Below are 17,562 nucleotides of genomic sequence, written 5' to 3' on the forward strand. Positions count from 1 at the left end.
GCCTCAGACTACAGGTCTTCACTGGTCTATCCAAATGGATCCGGGAAGACCTGTGATTAGAAAGTGTTCATGATTAAGGTGCTGTGTGTGTCTGTGTGTGTATTTTAACTTGCAACAATGTTTTATTCGCATGAGAACGTGCGGGACTTAAAGTGGAAATAAACATAAGAAAGAGCAACAACGGGTTGAGTGACGTGTCACGTGACTGCAGTTTAAGAGAAAAGCTGAAGCCAAATCCGGTAAAGATGGATACCTTCCTCGCTGATGTGGACAAAAAAGCTAAACAAAACTAATATAAAGAGGTAAATCCTCATTTATGTAAATTGTGGACAAAGATGAGAAGAAATTATGCGCATGCCGCGTGTTTGTCATCCGTCTGCATGACAGCAAGTGGACTTTTAATCCGAAATAACTAGTGGATAAGCGTTGCTGTTTTTATCAACACGACATGGATACCAGGAAACCTGGATGTGTTTTATGAACTTGGATGGATTATATGCACGGACAGGCACAGGGGAGAAGGCTGGGTCACACAGGTAAAGGTTTGTTTTGACAGCTGACTAACAGTAACTTGTTAATATTAATCAGCTGTGAAGTTGGTGCTGATAGTCTGTTTCGTCCGGCCGGGGTCGGGTCCGACATTTCTCGGTTCTCGGTGCTAATGTCCTACCCCATTCTGGCGTGATGCTATGCTCCATCTGTAACTTCTGCCACTCCTTGTTATCGCGACTACAAATTCCGCCCGTCTCCATCCAAGCAGCGCTCGAACATCATTCCTAATTTGTTGCCGCCGAGTTTGAAAAACAGACTGAATGAGTAATAGATACAATAAGACCTAACCACCGTAACATCTTCACTGTTTACTAACCCTGTCTCTGACGCGTGTGTGACGTCAGACGATGACGCAGCACAAAAGAGACCGACAGGAGTATACTCCACTGGCAATGTGAAAGCAGACAACCAGCATCTATAAGCAGGTCTTCCCGGGTGCTAATTCTAAATTATTAATTAAATTAATAATAAAAAAAAATTTCGGTGGGAAAGAGGTATCTGTTAGCCTTATTTGTTTGGTAGCTTACAAGCATGCAACAAGCAAATAGGCAATGTGCAGTTCACACAATGAATGCCTGTTAACAGATGAATGGGGAACAATAGTAAAGCTAATGACAGAATACTTCCTGCATGCTCAGCTCAAAATAACACTGTTTGTTTGGCTGTATGAATGGAGCAAATGGAGGACTACATTTTGGATGCACAGCCAGGAGGTGCCATCATGAAACCAAAAGGTATCAAATACAACTTTTGCCCTTGTACTGATTTCACAACGGAGAGAATGGGACATGTAAGTTACATAAGAGATGTGCTGTAGCAGAGAAATTATTGTGCAACTCAATTTTGTTTGGACTGAACTTAAATAATATCCTGTAAAACACGTGTAGCACTCACCTCATGAACGCACCATCATATTTTAGTTTGTGCATTAGCTGTTTAATGTAAAGATGATTTTTTTCCAGTCTGACTTCTGATCTTTATCACCTCCACTTTGCCAAACGTTGCTCTGGTAACTCCACGGCAACTGTCGCCTTTCAGAATCTCCATCTGTTTGTTCCCTGCAGGCTCAGTATCCTACCTGCTACAACCAATCACTCTGCTTCGATAAAACACTGCCTGACTACACGGTGCTACTGTGTGTCTTTGTTTGGCTGGCTGAGTGGTTTGGAGCTGCATAACTGCTGCCCTACATTACCAAAGTGTTTTGAAATTGGAGGTAAGTGGGTCATATCACAACACAGTGAGTTCATATCTGTGGAAAACGATTAATCAAACCGAGGATCTCCTTCCCTTTGATTCGCTGTTTAACCCATATGGACGCTTGTTCCTCTTATACTGCATGTATGACAATGTGCGCCACTCGTGTGTCTGCGAGACTAATCGCTTTATGTAAATGATCACTGTGAATTAACATAGCTGCAAAAGCTTGCACAAATATAACCCAATGCAAAGTCTACAATGAATAAAAAAGTATTTGATGTGTGAATGTGTGCTGGCTCATGCAGTCACTTGAGTTATGTGGAGAGAAACAGGAATAATATAAATAAGAACATAAGGGAAAAGCAGGCAAAATACTATAAATCATGGAACATTTTCTATTATGTATTTGCCAGGAAGGTAGGAAATATTACTGTTTCTGAACACATATACCAACATAAAGGGTAAGACCCACTGGTTACAGCTTACAAATGTTCTCATATTCAGCTATCTTCATAGCTAATCCAAACAGTCACACTCTAAAGCAGGGGTTCCCAACCCCCGGTCCACGGACCGGTACCGGGCCGCGAAACCCAACAGGTGTCTGTGACATTCCAAACATACGTGGAGTCAGAACCGTCGCATGGGCTGTGTGAAGTGTGCAACCGCACAGGGCCCCGTGCCTCTGAAGACACGCGCTGACCTGGCAACCCCGCGACCGGGATTTATGCGCATGCGTGTCAACAAAAATATGATTGCTACTGTCTGGTCCGTGTAGTCTAAAAGGTTGGGAACCCCTGCTCTAAAGGTTGTTCCTGAGAGAAGTGAATAATGATGAATGGTCATTAAGTTGCACTCTTGCAGTGATGCAGTCGGTGGTTGGAAACAGCCCCTGTAATCCTGACATCAGAAAGGTGTGTGGGGAGGGGTTTCCAGACTTTGGTTTGAGCATCATGACGCTTAACAGCCATGCTAGCACTGTACGCCTTTGTTTAGGCACAACTAGTATTTGGCTTAAGGTTAATGTCAGCATGCTAACAGGCTCACTAAGACAATGCTACCATTCTGATGTTTTGCAGGTATAATGCATTTTTTGATCCAGAAGTGACCATATTAGGAAGAGAGGGTAAATGCATCACTACGGCTCTAAAGTGGTTGACAAGCTGCTGTGTTAGCGACTCACTAATGACAGGAAGCCAAAATCTATCGCATAAAAACAGAAAGCAACACGTCATTTTTGACGAGCTAAAGCCATTAGATATCAGCATGTGAGAGTGGGTCGTTCTTAGGGTCAATTCTCCTTCTATTGTTTTTGTTGAAGAAATGATCCCACTGAATGGACGGAAGTTGAATACTTTTATATCTACATCTATTGAAATAAATCAATTAACCAGAAAGAGAACAAAACAGGGATAGCTTAGCTTCAACCACTACAGTCTGTCCGTGCTAACATCTGACAGGGAATCTACACAGGCAACATATTTGAAGCGTTAATTTAACACGCGTGTGCCGGGACAGAACCGCTCCAATGTTATTCAATGCTGCAATCTCTACCATCCGCGTATGCTGCGTGGGAGGCGGGCGTAATACGCAAGTAATTTTCTACTGCTTCGTTCGTTATACGTGTCAAGTCTTTTTTCCCCGCTGCTGCGCGTCAGTGAAGCGTAGAAAGCCGTTGACTGCTCCGTAAATACATGACCACAACCAAGGACTCCATGTGAAACGATGTGATCTCTTTGTTTCGGCCAACTACGATTTCAGATCAGTTTCCTATTGAAGTTTTTGATGAGCAGGCAAGATTAATTTAAAAGAGCAATGAATATGTACTTTCCCAAACATCTGGGTAAACCAATGGTATGAACTCATTCTCACCTGACTTCTGCATCCGACAGAAATACAGAATTTATGCACAATTAAGAAATAAGTCGGTTGCAAAGTCGTCTTCTTCTACTGTTTCCGGCAGGCCGCACACTTCCTGGTGTCACTGCCACCCCTTTTTTGGCCAGGAATCGCAACTACCACTGGCTAACTCTGAGACTCGTCTTGCATCTAGATTGCAAAATAGATGCTGCCGTGCACGTTCGTCTGTCGCTACAGTGTCGGTGTAGATTCCCAGTGAGTGTCAGGATCCCCTACATTTCACATTCTTCCTGCTGATGTCTGAAGTCATATTGTCTGAATCCACTTCCATCCTCTTGAAGAATCAGTTTTTTTCTGTTTGGATGCTTATAACCCTGTTGGTAGTGCATCCACACATACACAGCAGCTTTTTGGCGTTTTCTAGCAGGAAATGATGAGGAGGCACCTTCACACGATTCAGTTCAGTGGAGAGCAATGAATTGTTTGTCCCTCTGGTGTGGGCAGGACTAAATTGTCTCTATAATGGGTCCATCGTCTGTTTTACTCTGAATCTAACCATAGTCTTTGAAACCAGTGGAGTCGAACCGTGCAGGTCAAGGCACTTCCTGAGCAGCAACGTCCTCTTCATATATACAGCCTATGGGTAAAACCGGCTGATACTTACTGCAGTAATGTCAAGTATAAGTTTAAACAAGAACACAGCATGACAACCAACTTGTAAGATAAACTCAAGACAAAACCCCTGACCGACAAAAACATCTGTGATTAATCCAAATGTCCAAAATCAGTGAGTAAGATGATCATGAGTAGAGGCTGTCACCTTCTGTTTTTAACATCAAGCATGAGCTGTCACACTCCAAAATAAGAAAATAAAAAGTATATCATGTAGTTTTAATAATTCCTGATAACTTGATTCTCTTTATGGATTTTCCCAGTTAGAATTATTGAGTCTGGAAACAACCTTTCACTCACCTCGTGTACAGAAATATGTAAAGTCTTCATGTGATTTTGATGGTGCTTTAAAGTTCGCTCTCAGAAACATTTGCATAACCTCTGTGCAGCTTTCAGCTCACTTACACAACCCGGTCAGACGTATAGCTTCAGCTTGTAATGCAGAGCTTAGAAATGTAAACATTCACACTAATCCACCTCAGTGCAATCAATGTAAACCCCGAGTGTCGAGCTCCCTGCTGTGATGTATGTATTTGGGTTGTGTGTGATACCTGCATGTCTAATGAGAGGTGACTGTTCTGCCTCTGATGGATGACAGCAGTGAGCTGAATGTATTTACCAGTCAGGTTGATTCTCTCTGCTGTGGTTATGTGCCCACAGACCATTGCTTTGTTACTGTCGGCTTCACTTGTGTAAATGTGACATTTTTATTTCCAGCCTCCGTGGTATGGAGGACATGCTGTAATCTGTGTATGTGAGTATTTTGAATATATGTAAATGTGTTGTTGCAACCGGATTATTGCAAACAAAGAAGGCATAGGTCTGGTTTTAAGAATAAGAAATTAGCACGAGCAAAGAGCTAAATATAATGCTGAATTTATGAATGACTTCCTGAAAATTACATTGGCCAAATGTTTGAGAACATGATATGCAGTTATTACATATTTTTTAAATTAGTAGAAATAAAAGCACCTTTGTAACCAAATTACCCTTGTGTCAATGATCTGATGCTAAATTGCCTTGTGCTTTTATTTTAACTGAATGTTTTTATTTGCAATTAACATGCTAAGATACCACTGAGGGTCCTTTAGATCCAGAAAACACTTATAAAATTCGGTCTATAAGATGCACTTTTAATACATCTTTTTTAATCTAAAAAGTGGGCTGCGTCCTAAATAGAGAGAGGTATGTTATTGTGTTGCGGTATTTTACTCGGTGATGGCGTTATGCGGTTATTAAGTGGTGATGTCACATCTCTGCATTAAACTGTTTCCGGTTCCAAGTTGCTGCTACGTCTCCTATTTACAATACGCCTCAGTGCTGTTTTCCTCGCTGTTTTAAGTGAGGAAAACAAACTCAATTGTTGCTAAGTCTTCGTCACGGACATGCACCTTCATGATCGCCATTGCAGCCGCCATCCTCCCAACAATCAACGTTACCATAGGCTGCCGGCCACCGCTAGCTATTAGCCAGCAGGATTGCAAACTCGACATGGTGAAAACAGATGGCAGGCTGTAATTCGTGTTTTGGACGTGTTTTTAATGAACATAAATTGAAATAGTGTTGCAATAGTTTGTAATAGAAAAACGTTTTCCCCTCTGGGATACCCCAAAAAACAGACTGCGTCTTATATTCCGGGTTTTACAGTATTTGTTGTTTCAGTCTGTAGCCTGACCCACGCTTGACCGGGATTGTTAAGGTCTGCAGAGCATTCACTGGTTTTGAGCATAAGACTTTTACAAAAAGTATTTTTAGCATTTTAGCCGTAGCCATCTTTTCTTTGGAATCAGAAGTACCCATATTTGAATAAAAGGGTGGAGCTGTAGAGGAGCGAGGGGTTAGCAAAGGCTAGTTTATCAGTTAATGCATGAACTAGCTTGGTTAGCAAGGTGCCGCCATCATTCATAGGAGCTGTGATATCATTCTATACATCATCACCACAAACAAGCTCTAACAAGATGCAGATTCCTTATTATCTTTCGTCATTTTCTGGTACACTTACCTACAATCAGACTTCTTCTTCCAAACACGCAGTGATGGCACGGACACCAAGACTCCCCTCCTAAATGCCAGCCCACTCGTGTGTCACTTTCAGTAACAGTCAAACATCAGTGATGATCAAGGCAAAGAAATTTCATTTGGTCATTGCTGTTCTTTCTATGTAGTTATTTCTGCAACTCAGAAACCAACTGCAGAGTAGACAGTCAGTCCGTTTTTACTCTGGCACATGCATGCCCAGTGTATGTTTATGGCCATGTTATATGCCTTTAGAGGTGCGTAGCATTGGATATTATGAAATGCTGCTAAAATACTTGCAGGTATGGAGATCATTTTCATTTTAAAAGTTGAAGCTTTTCCACAGGTTTCTACACTTATCAGCAATAAATGTAGATATCTGTTAATAGATTTTATCAGTGTACCAATAATGGAAGAAATGTAAACAAATGTGTGAAAATCTCAAGTTTAGGTTTTTCACATATCAGCTCCAATGGACGGCAGTAAATGTGTGCTCTGTAACGGAATAAATGAAATAGTGCTAAGTGGGCAGATGTGTCTTGTTAACTAAACACTTGTGAAATGTGGGTGATGTTTTTCACTGTTTTTAAATGGCCTACGAGGGCTCTCCACTGACTGGATTGCCAAACTGAAACTGCACACGAGGAGCTGATAAGTCATCTAATAGAATTTTATGAGTGTGAGTGGAGAGCTGCAACATTTATTATTTTTTCCTATAAAAATGTCAATTTAAATAAAAGCTTTTAGCAGCTTTATTCCACAAACATTATTCATCAGCCTTTAGTCAAAGCTTCACCGTGCACAGCGTCCACCGTGGAGCGGAGGAGCTGTGTGAACACGATCCTCTGAAAGAGCAGAGTTTGAAAACGAGCCAGCTGAATGATGACCAGTATGTACCAGCGAGTCTCGTGTCATCAGCATCAATAGCTGATCTGCAGAGCTTCAAACAGCCCAGCCGGGCGGCTCATGACCTTTCCCCAGGGATCACCATGGTGACAGTGTGCTGAAGCAGCAGGGCAGACTCCCACTAACGGGCGGTTTACACTTTGTGTTATTATCTTCATATGAGGGCCTTTGTTTAAGATATTCACTAGACATGCAGGTCACAATATGGATTATGTTGCATAAAATCAATTGTGCATGTACAAATGTGCTTGTATAAGCAGTGTTTAGTCTTGTTTATGTACGTATGCCACATGTTGTCGATTCACAATAGGCTTTATATTCCAGTAACATTTGCACTGTTATATATGAGAGTTGTATTTTTGCTATGTTTCATATTATTTACATTTTTATTACATCTCAATGTTTCTGATTTTTTCTTGAATTTAAAATGTATTTTGTGCTTGAGGAAAGCTACTTTTTAAAGATTTCCTACTGCTTACCGTTTGTGGCACGGCTGAGGTTAAAATATTAGTTAAGAAACATATAAATCAAGTGGATCTGTCCAATACTCTGGCTCATGACCAAATACCTAAAACTAATTACATTCTCGGTATTCTGAAATGTAGTTAGTGTTTAGGTCTAGTTAGCAAACATAACATACTCATGCTTGAAACATAAATTAGGATGTTTTTAATAGTAAACATTGTGTACACATACAAGCAATTTGACTCTGGTTTTACTTTGCTCTCCATGTACAAACACGGAAACAGACCTACGCTAAAGACAGGGCGAAAAAAGCGTGACAAGCTAACACAAACTTTTACATTAAACTACTATTTACAGACCTACAGATATGGATATCAAACAATAACACTTGTAGACAGTGAAACAATAGTGCAACGGTGAGGAGTGCAAAATATGGTTGTTGTGTTGTGTTGGAATAGGTTATTACGAGGGTGGGTAGTAGCGCGTTACACTTACTCCGTTACATGTACTTGAGTTATTTTTTCAAAAAAATTGTACTTCTAAGAGTTCTTGTTTTATAGAGTACTTTTTACTTTTACTCGAGTAAATTTGCAATAAAAAAAAACTACTCCGTTCCAGCACCCGCCAGTCCGAAGTATAACTGTTACGGATCAGTGAATGACTTCACCACACACGCAGACATGTATGTGAAGAGGACAGCGGTACTCCCGTTTGACGACGACATTACTGTCTATCCTTTAGCAGATGCCTGCGACGTCTTTGCTGCTGCGGACAGCTCGCAAGTTTACTTCACGGACGAACACGCACTCAGATGATTTCTAGTGAATAAGCTAGCGCAACCAACCCCTACTAAGTTAACCATCATCAGTGTAGTCTGCAAGCACCAGTTAGCAACTAATCAACAGCTAACCACAGCACACAGATGAGAAGAGGTGCATAGAAACTAAGGCAACGGTTTGGATTAGGGGAGAGTGTGGCAAGGTGAGCCACCTCATGTGGGCAAATGTGCACACTGTTTGTCATTTAAGCAAACATTCATGAAACAGAAGAGTGTAAAAGTCCACTGTGATGGATGGGTCAACAAGCACCTGACATGAATGATTTATTTTTTTAAAATTTTAACGTGTTAGTTACATAACTTGCGTACATAAGTTACGTAATTAACAAATATTGACTACCTAATTAACTAATGTTTGTTAATACTTATCTTAACCCAAACCAGGATCTTTCAGCCTAAAACCTAACTCAGTGGGTTTGGTGTCTAAAAGTAACCAAACTGTGGCAGTATTAACCCTGTGGTGTTATTGTTGCCAGACAAAACTAAAAAACTTAGACCAGTGAGAACATGTTGCAAAGAACTACCTGTGTTATTAGAACACAGGCAAGTTTAGAGGTTGCATGATTGCATATGAAGACAGGGGAACAATGTGATTTGATTTTGTGGCACAAAAGAACTTTAAGATGCCTGCAGATGAAGTGTCTATTAAAAAAAGTGCACTCATCACAAGGGCTTCATATGCTTGTAGAGCGTGTGGGAGACGAGAAGAGACACTGAAGGAAATGAACGAGAGAACTGGAGTTTGTTGTGAGTTCACAGACACAGTTAATGTGCTTGTTTCTAATGAGCTCTTCGCTAATGTACAGTTTGTACACGGTTTATGTCCCAGCAGAGACATTTGCATGAAGGACATTGAAACATTTGCTTCACTTTCTGTGCTCACTCATTGATAACATTACATCTTGGAAACTGTTTGATTTATCTTTATATTTCATGCATACAGATGGTTAATACTCATATTTTCTTTCTAATGTGATTCACATTCCCCATTTCTTGTCTGTGCTGGTGTATAATCTGTTCTTACACGTTTCCTCTGAGGGGTCAAACAGTTTCCTTTAAGTGTATTTATGGATGTATTATGACGTACGTTCCCTGGGCACACAGATGTGTTCAGAATGACACGTCTTCTTTTCAGTGGCTTATTCACAGTCTGAGTGACTCAGCTCTGGTGCTTCAGCTGGCTTTGAGAAACACAAATCCCTGTTGTGAAGGCTGAACATTGGACTCCTCCTCCGCTTGGACTTGTTTATTTGTCATCCCACAATGCACTGGGAAACAGGAGACAGGGGGGGTTGTTTAGAAGAACAACAGCAGGGATCCTTCAGCCAAATGGACATGTGTTTACTTTGGGATGTTTCCTCATCAGTCACTGTAACGAGAACATCAAAAATAGACTGTTTTCTTGTGCGGCCTCTTTTCAGCAAACAATCAAACTCTGCTTCTATAATCGGACACATTCTACAAATATCCTATTAAAGCCCGGAGCAGTGGATGTCGACTGACAAGATATTACTCTATTAAATGATGATTAATAAGATGTAGGCCAGTTACCAGGTGTCCTGAATACTCCCTGATGTAATTGCAGCTCTTTTTGTTTGATCTGCGCTTTTGTTCATAATCCTGGAAGCTAAAAGATTCTTATTTGTACTCAGGTTTAATGTTACAAAACCCAGCTGACACTGTTGTTTGAGTTGAGTTGAAATGATCAGTCTTTTAAAAAACATGACTAGACTTGGATTCTCTAAATACCTAATGATCCCAAGCATTTATCCTTTTGTTATAAATGAACAAAAACAAAGCTACCAAAGTAATCGTGGGCATCTTGCGCAAACCTCCCAGAGCACTGTCAACTTTGGTTTTCTCTGTGTGAGACCGAGCCCCCAGAGGAAGTGTGTGTATTAATAACTCCTGTTCCTCATCATTATCACCACAGTGAAAACAAGAGCAGCATCAGCGTCATGAAAATGAGCCCTTCAGGATGATTCATTCACACGCTAATTGTGGAACAACGCCAGCAAACAAGGAGGGCGAGGGTACTGTTGATGTGTGTGAGGCCTGGTGTGAAAACAAGAACGTCCAGGAACACGGCGGCTACATCCACAATGATGTCTTTTAATTATCAAAAGCATATATAACTTTACGTCATGTGTCCACACTACTGAGGCCTTTCCAACCCCTAAAACAGAGAATTTTAACTTGAAAAAACTCCTGGATTCTATTCTAGTCTATGTGGGTAAAACGGACTTCTGGAAACAATGAAACACACGCCCACATTCGCTTCATTGGTTGTGACTTTAAATGAATGCTAATGTAATGAATGGTAATGGCGTTGCCGGTGCAAAAAACGCAGTTAGTGATACATGCCCTAACGAAATGTTAACCATGTGATAATTAATGTTTCACTTCCTAAAATAATAAATTATGAAATATTTCTCTGCAATCCTTTTAATAGAATTCTGACTGGCTGTTGCCTTTGTATTATTGCTAACTTTGGAATTTCTTTAAAAAGAGATGCAAGTAAAAAAAAAACTGGAAAGTGTATTACACTGTGGATTCCCATTGTATGAATGGGGGGACATTGCTACCAAACTGATTAGATGGGGCCCATAAAAAAAATCAGAGCTGCCATCATTAAAACCCCAGTTCCATCCTCATATAGCATGCTAACATTTACTAGTATTGAACGCAAAGTACACATGAGGCTAAGGGCAATGTCATTACCTTATTTGGTCACAAACTACAGTCTTGGACAAATTAAAATTTTGACCTGATGACGCTGCTGATGGAAATAAAGGTTTAAGTCTGAAGATTTCGTCCTTTTGGGACCATAAATGACTGAAACACATTGCATGGTAATCCATTTGATAGTTTGACGGTAACGCTAGGGAATAAAGGGAAATCATGTGTCGAGAATTTCTAGAGTCCATACCATAGTCTCCCCCTGCAGTAGTTTCACTTTCAGGGCATCAATAAACTCATTAGAATAAATTTTCTTTGTGCTGTGATTGAAATTAACCAAATTTGGAGTTAATCCATTCAGTAGATGTTGATATGTTTCACAGAACAAGTGAAAAGTTTGACCTGGTGGTGGTTCATGACAACCTATCTGGCTGTTGTTGAGATGTTTGGATCAAAGTGGTTGGACGATGTGGACGGGTGAATGATGGACATTGCCTTCCATAGAGCATTGTTGCTAGCATGGTTAAAAACTGGATTGATAAATAAAAAGTATGAACAGAATAATATATAAAAGGGAACAAACAGGCTTTTTGGAGCTTCCTGTATTAAATGGGTATCAGACAAGTCATGAATGTCAACCTCAATAGTTCATGGATCCAAACTAACATAAATCACATTCAGAACTTTTCCCCGGCTCCTTATTATTCAATTTACATATGATGGATTATTTCTTGAGGCTGTCTCTTGAAATTATGTATATTCCAGAGCTCATTATGTATCTGCTTTGTTCTGTGTTGTTACCCCTGGGGGTTGATTATGCTCCTCAATGAATCTTTAACATGCTGCCTGTGTTTTTCTGGGAAGCCAGTGTAACAATTCATAAAATATGGATCTTTATTCAAATCTTTGTCTGTTTTTCTTCATAGCTCAGTATCTTCTCTTGCTGCTGCATGTGCTCTGTGTTTAACCTCATGTTGTTGTTTTACACTCTTTACAATTACACAAATAAGATGAATAACCTGTTGTTAAGAGAGCTTCAGAGGTGTTGTTAGGTGGAGTTTTGTTACATGGCTGATTCTTTGTTTTCCAGTGTTTGTGCTAAGCTTAGTGGCTGTTGTTGTAGCCTTTTTGCTAACAAGTAGTTACAGGTAGGGTTGGATCAATGTTCTTATTTTAAGTTTTGACAAAAAAGCAAACAAGTCTATTTTCTGGAAGTCTGTTTGAGTCAGAATTGACCATATCTGGACGAGAGGGGGGAGCTTGTAGAAGCCATGGGTGGCAAACACAAAGATATTAAAGTTATACAGTTATATAGCTAATTAATAAGCTGGCTAATAAGTTAGTTACCAACAGTGTTTCCTTCAGAATGAGATTTGGTGGCAGATAAATGGAGGTGTTTTTTTTAAAGCTAGCCAACTCCCTGCTAAGTGGGAGAGTGGGTGAAAGGTGAACAAAACAAACCGAGTTACTTTGAAGAACTGGTCTTCTCAGCGTTACAACTAGCCATCTTTTCTGCAAGCAAAAGTCAACATAATCCTGACAGCCATGCAAATGACAACACAAATTAATCAGTGTATGAGAAACACTGAACGCACTTAAAGGCAGGTATGTTGAGTCTGCTAAGTATTGCTAAATAGAAAAAAAAAAAAATGCTACTATTTCAATAACTGATAATGCTGGAGCACACTTGTTGTCTGTTGGTACAGTTAACAACATAGAAACCCATGTGTTGTGAATTTGCATGAAAAGTTCTTTTAAAGCACCATCAACACAAACACGACTGAGATGTCAAGTTAGCAGAGAGCTAGTAGCAACCACCTATCACTCACGCAGCCTGGCCCCTAATTATAATTTAGGCATTAATGTAATTCACGGCCTGGACTGTTGACATGAAATAGGATATTAGCTTAAGAGACCAAAACTGTTTTTGTAGCAGGCTGTAAACATGTTAACTGCTGCTGTGAAAGTTGGACATTTTAATATAGGCGTTAATGGGGATTGACTCACTTTTGGTGCCAGCCTCAAGTGGCCATTCAGGGAACTGCAGTTTTTTTTGAATTTTTTGTCCCAGAGGTTGCTGCTTGTTTGGATTGCTGGCTCTTGGTGCAGATTGGACTTGGCCCCCAGCTGTGCCTGTTACAGTATTAAAATGAGTCTTTGTATGTTAGTCATATGGAGAGTTAATTGCATGAATATTCATACAATGTACATGTGGTGAAGAGAGGAATGTGGACGTGTACAAAGGCATTTGGTGGGCTGCAGCTGTGCTTATAGAACCAATGTAATCGTATAATGAGTCACTGCTTAAAGTGTTACACCTTTACTGCAGCCGTTTCTAACACTGTGGATGTTATAAACTGTGCGTGCAGTGAGTTAAAATATCAGACAATACAATATAAAAATGTTCCTGATCATCACTCCGATCCATTTCTCATGGCCGAACATGGACATTATGGCAATGAGCCAGCCTTCACAAACCCTGTCAGTATAATCAGATTACATAATATGTGAGTAAGTGTTGTTCTGACCAGGGATTGCTTCTGCAGGTGACTGTCTGATGTCGTTTGCATGTTCCCCCTCTGTGTTAGTGTAGCTGCCCTCTGGGTGCTCTGATTTCCACACATACAGGTCAGGTCAAGTGGAGACTGTAAATTTCCCACAGGTGTGAACAGACAAGGTATTCCCCTGTCTGTCACCCGATGCATGCTGGGAAGGGCTCCTTGTAATACAATCCCTGACCATTAGTCAGTGAGTAAGAAGTGGAACAGAGAAGATTGTTTTGGTTTTTCATTCACATGAAAATTTGGCAACAAAAATGACTCCCAGTTTATAAAAAGTTTCAAGCACATGCAGCACCATCTGATCTGACAACAGGGATTTAAAAGCCTCAAAAATGCAGCCAGAAAGGGAGAATTTAGGGAATGTCATTGTTGGCAGTTGCTGATATAATCTTAAGCAAACATGCAGACCAACACTACAAATAGCAGCTCTTTTAACATTTAAACTGTAAGGCGGCGTTTTAGTTTTCAGTGGAGGAAACTCCATTTAGAAACGTCAAAATGAGTTTTCTCTTGTTAAAAAGGGAAGATACCTGAAATGTATTTCTTGATTTAGTCACACATTTGTACAAGTTATATTTATAAACCAACATCATTTTTACGAGTCAGATTACAGATGTAGAATTCAGTTTATAACTGTAACATAGAGAAGCATTTTGGACATCTGCTGTTGTTATTGGACACTTATCAACATTTTAGTCAATAAAAAGTCATTTTTTACCTGTTTGCTTCAAGTTAACTTATTTGAATGTATTTTATTTGAATTGGGACGATGCAATTTAACATAGTTCCAGTAAATAGCACGAAACTGATGCGTTTATAGCTTTCGCTAATTTTCAACTCTTGTCCCTAGTTGGGCCCTCACATATACAATATAATACAAAATAAAGCAGTCCGTATCATAAAAAAACACAGAACAACAGATTTGAAAGTACAGTTAAAAATATATGCCATAATAAAGTACAATAAGCTAAAGATGACTACAGCCCTGGTTTGCTTTGAGCCAGCGTTTAACCTTTGCTGTGAAAGATTTTCGCACTTTGAATGTCAGCAGATCATCCATATAGCAAATGAACGATGAGGACACAGCACCTAAGGACACTGGATTAGGTTTTAATGCTTGGAGCAAACCTTTCATCATCGCTTCTCATTTTAACAGTTGATCGTTCCTTATTGTGCGAAAAAGCATCAAATGATCCGTAAAACGTCCCTTTTTTTTTTTTTTAATCTCTAACTGGTTCTTGAGGCTTTAAAGTGATAATGTCAAAGATTTTCATGTAAATAAATGTCTGTTAAGTCACCATCTATCACCAAATGAGGTAACGCAATGGTGACTGAGCCCATGGCCCACTGATGGTTGGTCTGCCAGAGAGGGTAGGCAGAGCTAAGCGGCTGCTTTTCCGCTCTCTGCAAGTGTTGCGAGTAAACAGTAATCTACTATGGCTGAACAAGCAAAGAAAAGATCGATGACTACAGATACAACTTCAACAAAGGGTGAAAATCCAAAGAAAAAGAAACAAACTCGACGCTCAGATGAAGCAAACAGTCTAAAAAGGAAAGCGACCGTCAGCCAGGAAAATCAAGAGTTACAACCGGAGCCAACCGTGGACGTCACACATGCAGCACTGTCTGGATATCTGGGAAGTGTGGTCCGGCAATTACCGTTTATCGACATAGGTGCCAACAAAGAAACTGAGATCTTTGAGAAAGTTCATAACCACCTTAGTGATACCTGTTATCTCTAACTGGGGGCTTGAGGCTTTAAATGTCATGATTCTTAATGTCCGACAGCCCAACACTAACATTTGAGTCCCGTCTCATCTCATTAACGAAAACAAAACACACGCGTCAACAAGTTTTTTTTTATCAAAGACAGATTTTTAGCTCATCAATGTCTCGTCTTCATCGAGAAAAGAAAAGTCGTTGATGAATATTTATTTATCGTCAATACTGCACAGAACGTCACTTAGAGTTATAACACGTCCAAATTTAATACTGTACCAAGTCATCAGTTTAAGGTCTCTAGTTGACATAAACATCATTTCCACCTGTTTAATAGTTGACATAAAGAATGAACATTTTGACTTATAACAAATGTATTCTAGATATATTTCATTAGAATTTATACAAGTCAAAGTTATATTATGGTTTGCTTTGAACTAATCAAACACTATTGTTGAATTCTATAATGTAATTACAGTCTCTGATTAAACGTTAAAAGACCTCACATACACTAACAAACACTGAGCTATTATTGGTATTGATTATTGTGTACTGCTGTATAAACCATGCTCTCAAGCCCATAATTGTTAGTAATGATATAAACGGTAGTGTGTTTTGAATACACAAGGATAATTAATTATTTTGTCAAACCAAACTCGCCACCTCATTATGGGTTTAATGAATCAGCGGCCGTGCTATGCGCTTTGTCCGGGCTGTTTGTGATAAACAACACTGCCAATAAAAGTCAGCGGATTGAACTGCGAGTCAGAGAGCGTCTCAGGTCGCTTGGCATGTAGCACCATGCTGAGGCGTGGATACTGTGGGGTGGGGGGAAGGGAAGCTGCGCTCCGCTCTAACTATCTCTGCTCTGCTGAAGCTTGCAGCATAAAGAGGAAGCCGAGGGAACACAAACAAAGACGCAGCCCAACGGCTCTCTCACCACATTGCCAGGAAACCGGGCTGGGTTTAGCTAGAGGGGGGAGGGGAGCTGAGGAGGAGGGAATGGGAGAAGGAGACCAAAACCCAGCAGGTGTGCTCCTGCAGCATGTAATGTGTCAGCATGAGCACACTGGAGCCTCTGCAGCTCGGTAATATACAGTGAATTTTCAACAAGGTTACAGTGATGTTGATTTATCTTCCACCTTGCTGAGCAGGGCTGGTAATTTGCTCAACCCCAAGCTTTGGCAGAGTCCCTGCATCTAATATCATTTGCTTCCAAAAAAATTCTACACCCACTCATATAAATGATCTAAATTTGTCAGTGTGACAAGTGATTAAAACAGAGGTCACACAACTTTCAGCTTAGAGGGCAAACTGGTTCAAAATGCTCCAGCAGAGTGAAGTTTCACCTCATCCTCCTTCTCTGTCGCTCTTGTTAACGTGGCTGCCATAACACACGTCATCCAGGATGTCAGTCTAACTCCTACCTGTCAGAGGCATTTAAGGAAGGTTAACCTAGCATTAGCGCAATTAGCTAGCTAATTTTGCTGGCTTGCTCACTACAACTGCTTGGATTAAGGCACGGAAACATTTTTTTTCCCAGCATGCTAACCTAAACCCTTGGGATACAAAATGCTAAAGGTTAGCTTATGCTCATCACAGTAGCATTTATTAAGCCTGGTTTTAAGTGAGCTTCACATAACGGTGCACTATCAGTCTGCCTGTGTTGTTTTGGAAAAGGGTAATTCAGCTCCTGTGTGAGTTAAGTTGGCCTCAGGTGGTGTGGTACATCCCACATTCCAAGTTGTAAAGGTGAACGAACTATTGGCCTGAGGCTAAACCAAGATAAACCCACCCACTAAGCTAACTGTCACTTCCACTGTTCTGTTTGGCCTCGGGAACTTTTGATTTTTTCAAGAAAAAAAATGTGTACTAAAAGTATAATGTGGCAATGTGACAATTTAAAACCTTTGTTCATAATATTTGAGTGTTTCTCTATTACATTTTGGCCCAGTACACTTATTTCAGTGTACCAACAGTCTCACATGAATATGTGAAATGACCACAACCTCTTATTACGTGACGGTGGCTCATAATGTGTTAAAATTACGTGCCGACACCATGAAAACAAAACGATGCAGACTTTTAGTGGGAGAA

This window comes from Semicossyphus pulcher, unplaced genomic scaffold, assembly GCF_022749685.1.
Source record: "Semicossyphus pulcher isolate SPU_LCO1_2020_fin unplaced genomic scaffold, fSemPul1.0.p SCAF_5, whole genome shotgun sequence".
In the NCBI taxonomy this organism is placed as follows: Eukaryota; Metazoa; Chordata; class Actinopteri; order Labriformes; family Labridae; genus Semicossyphus; species Semicossyphus pulcher.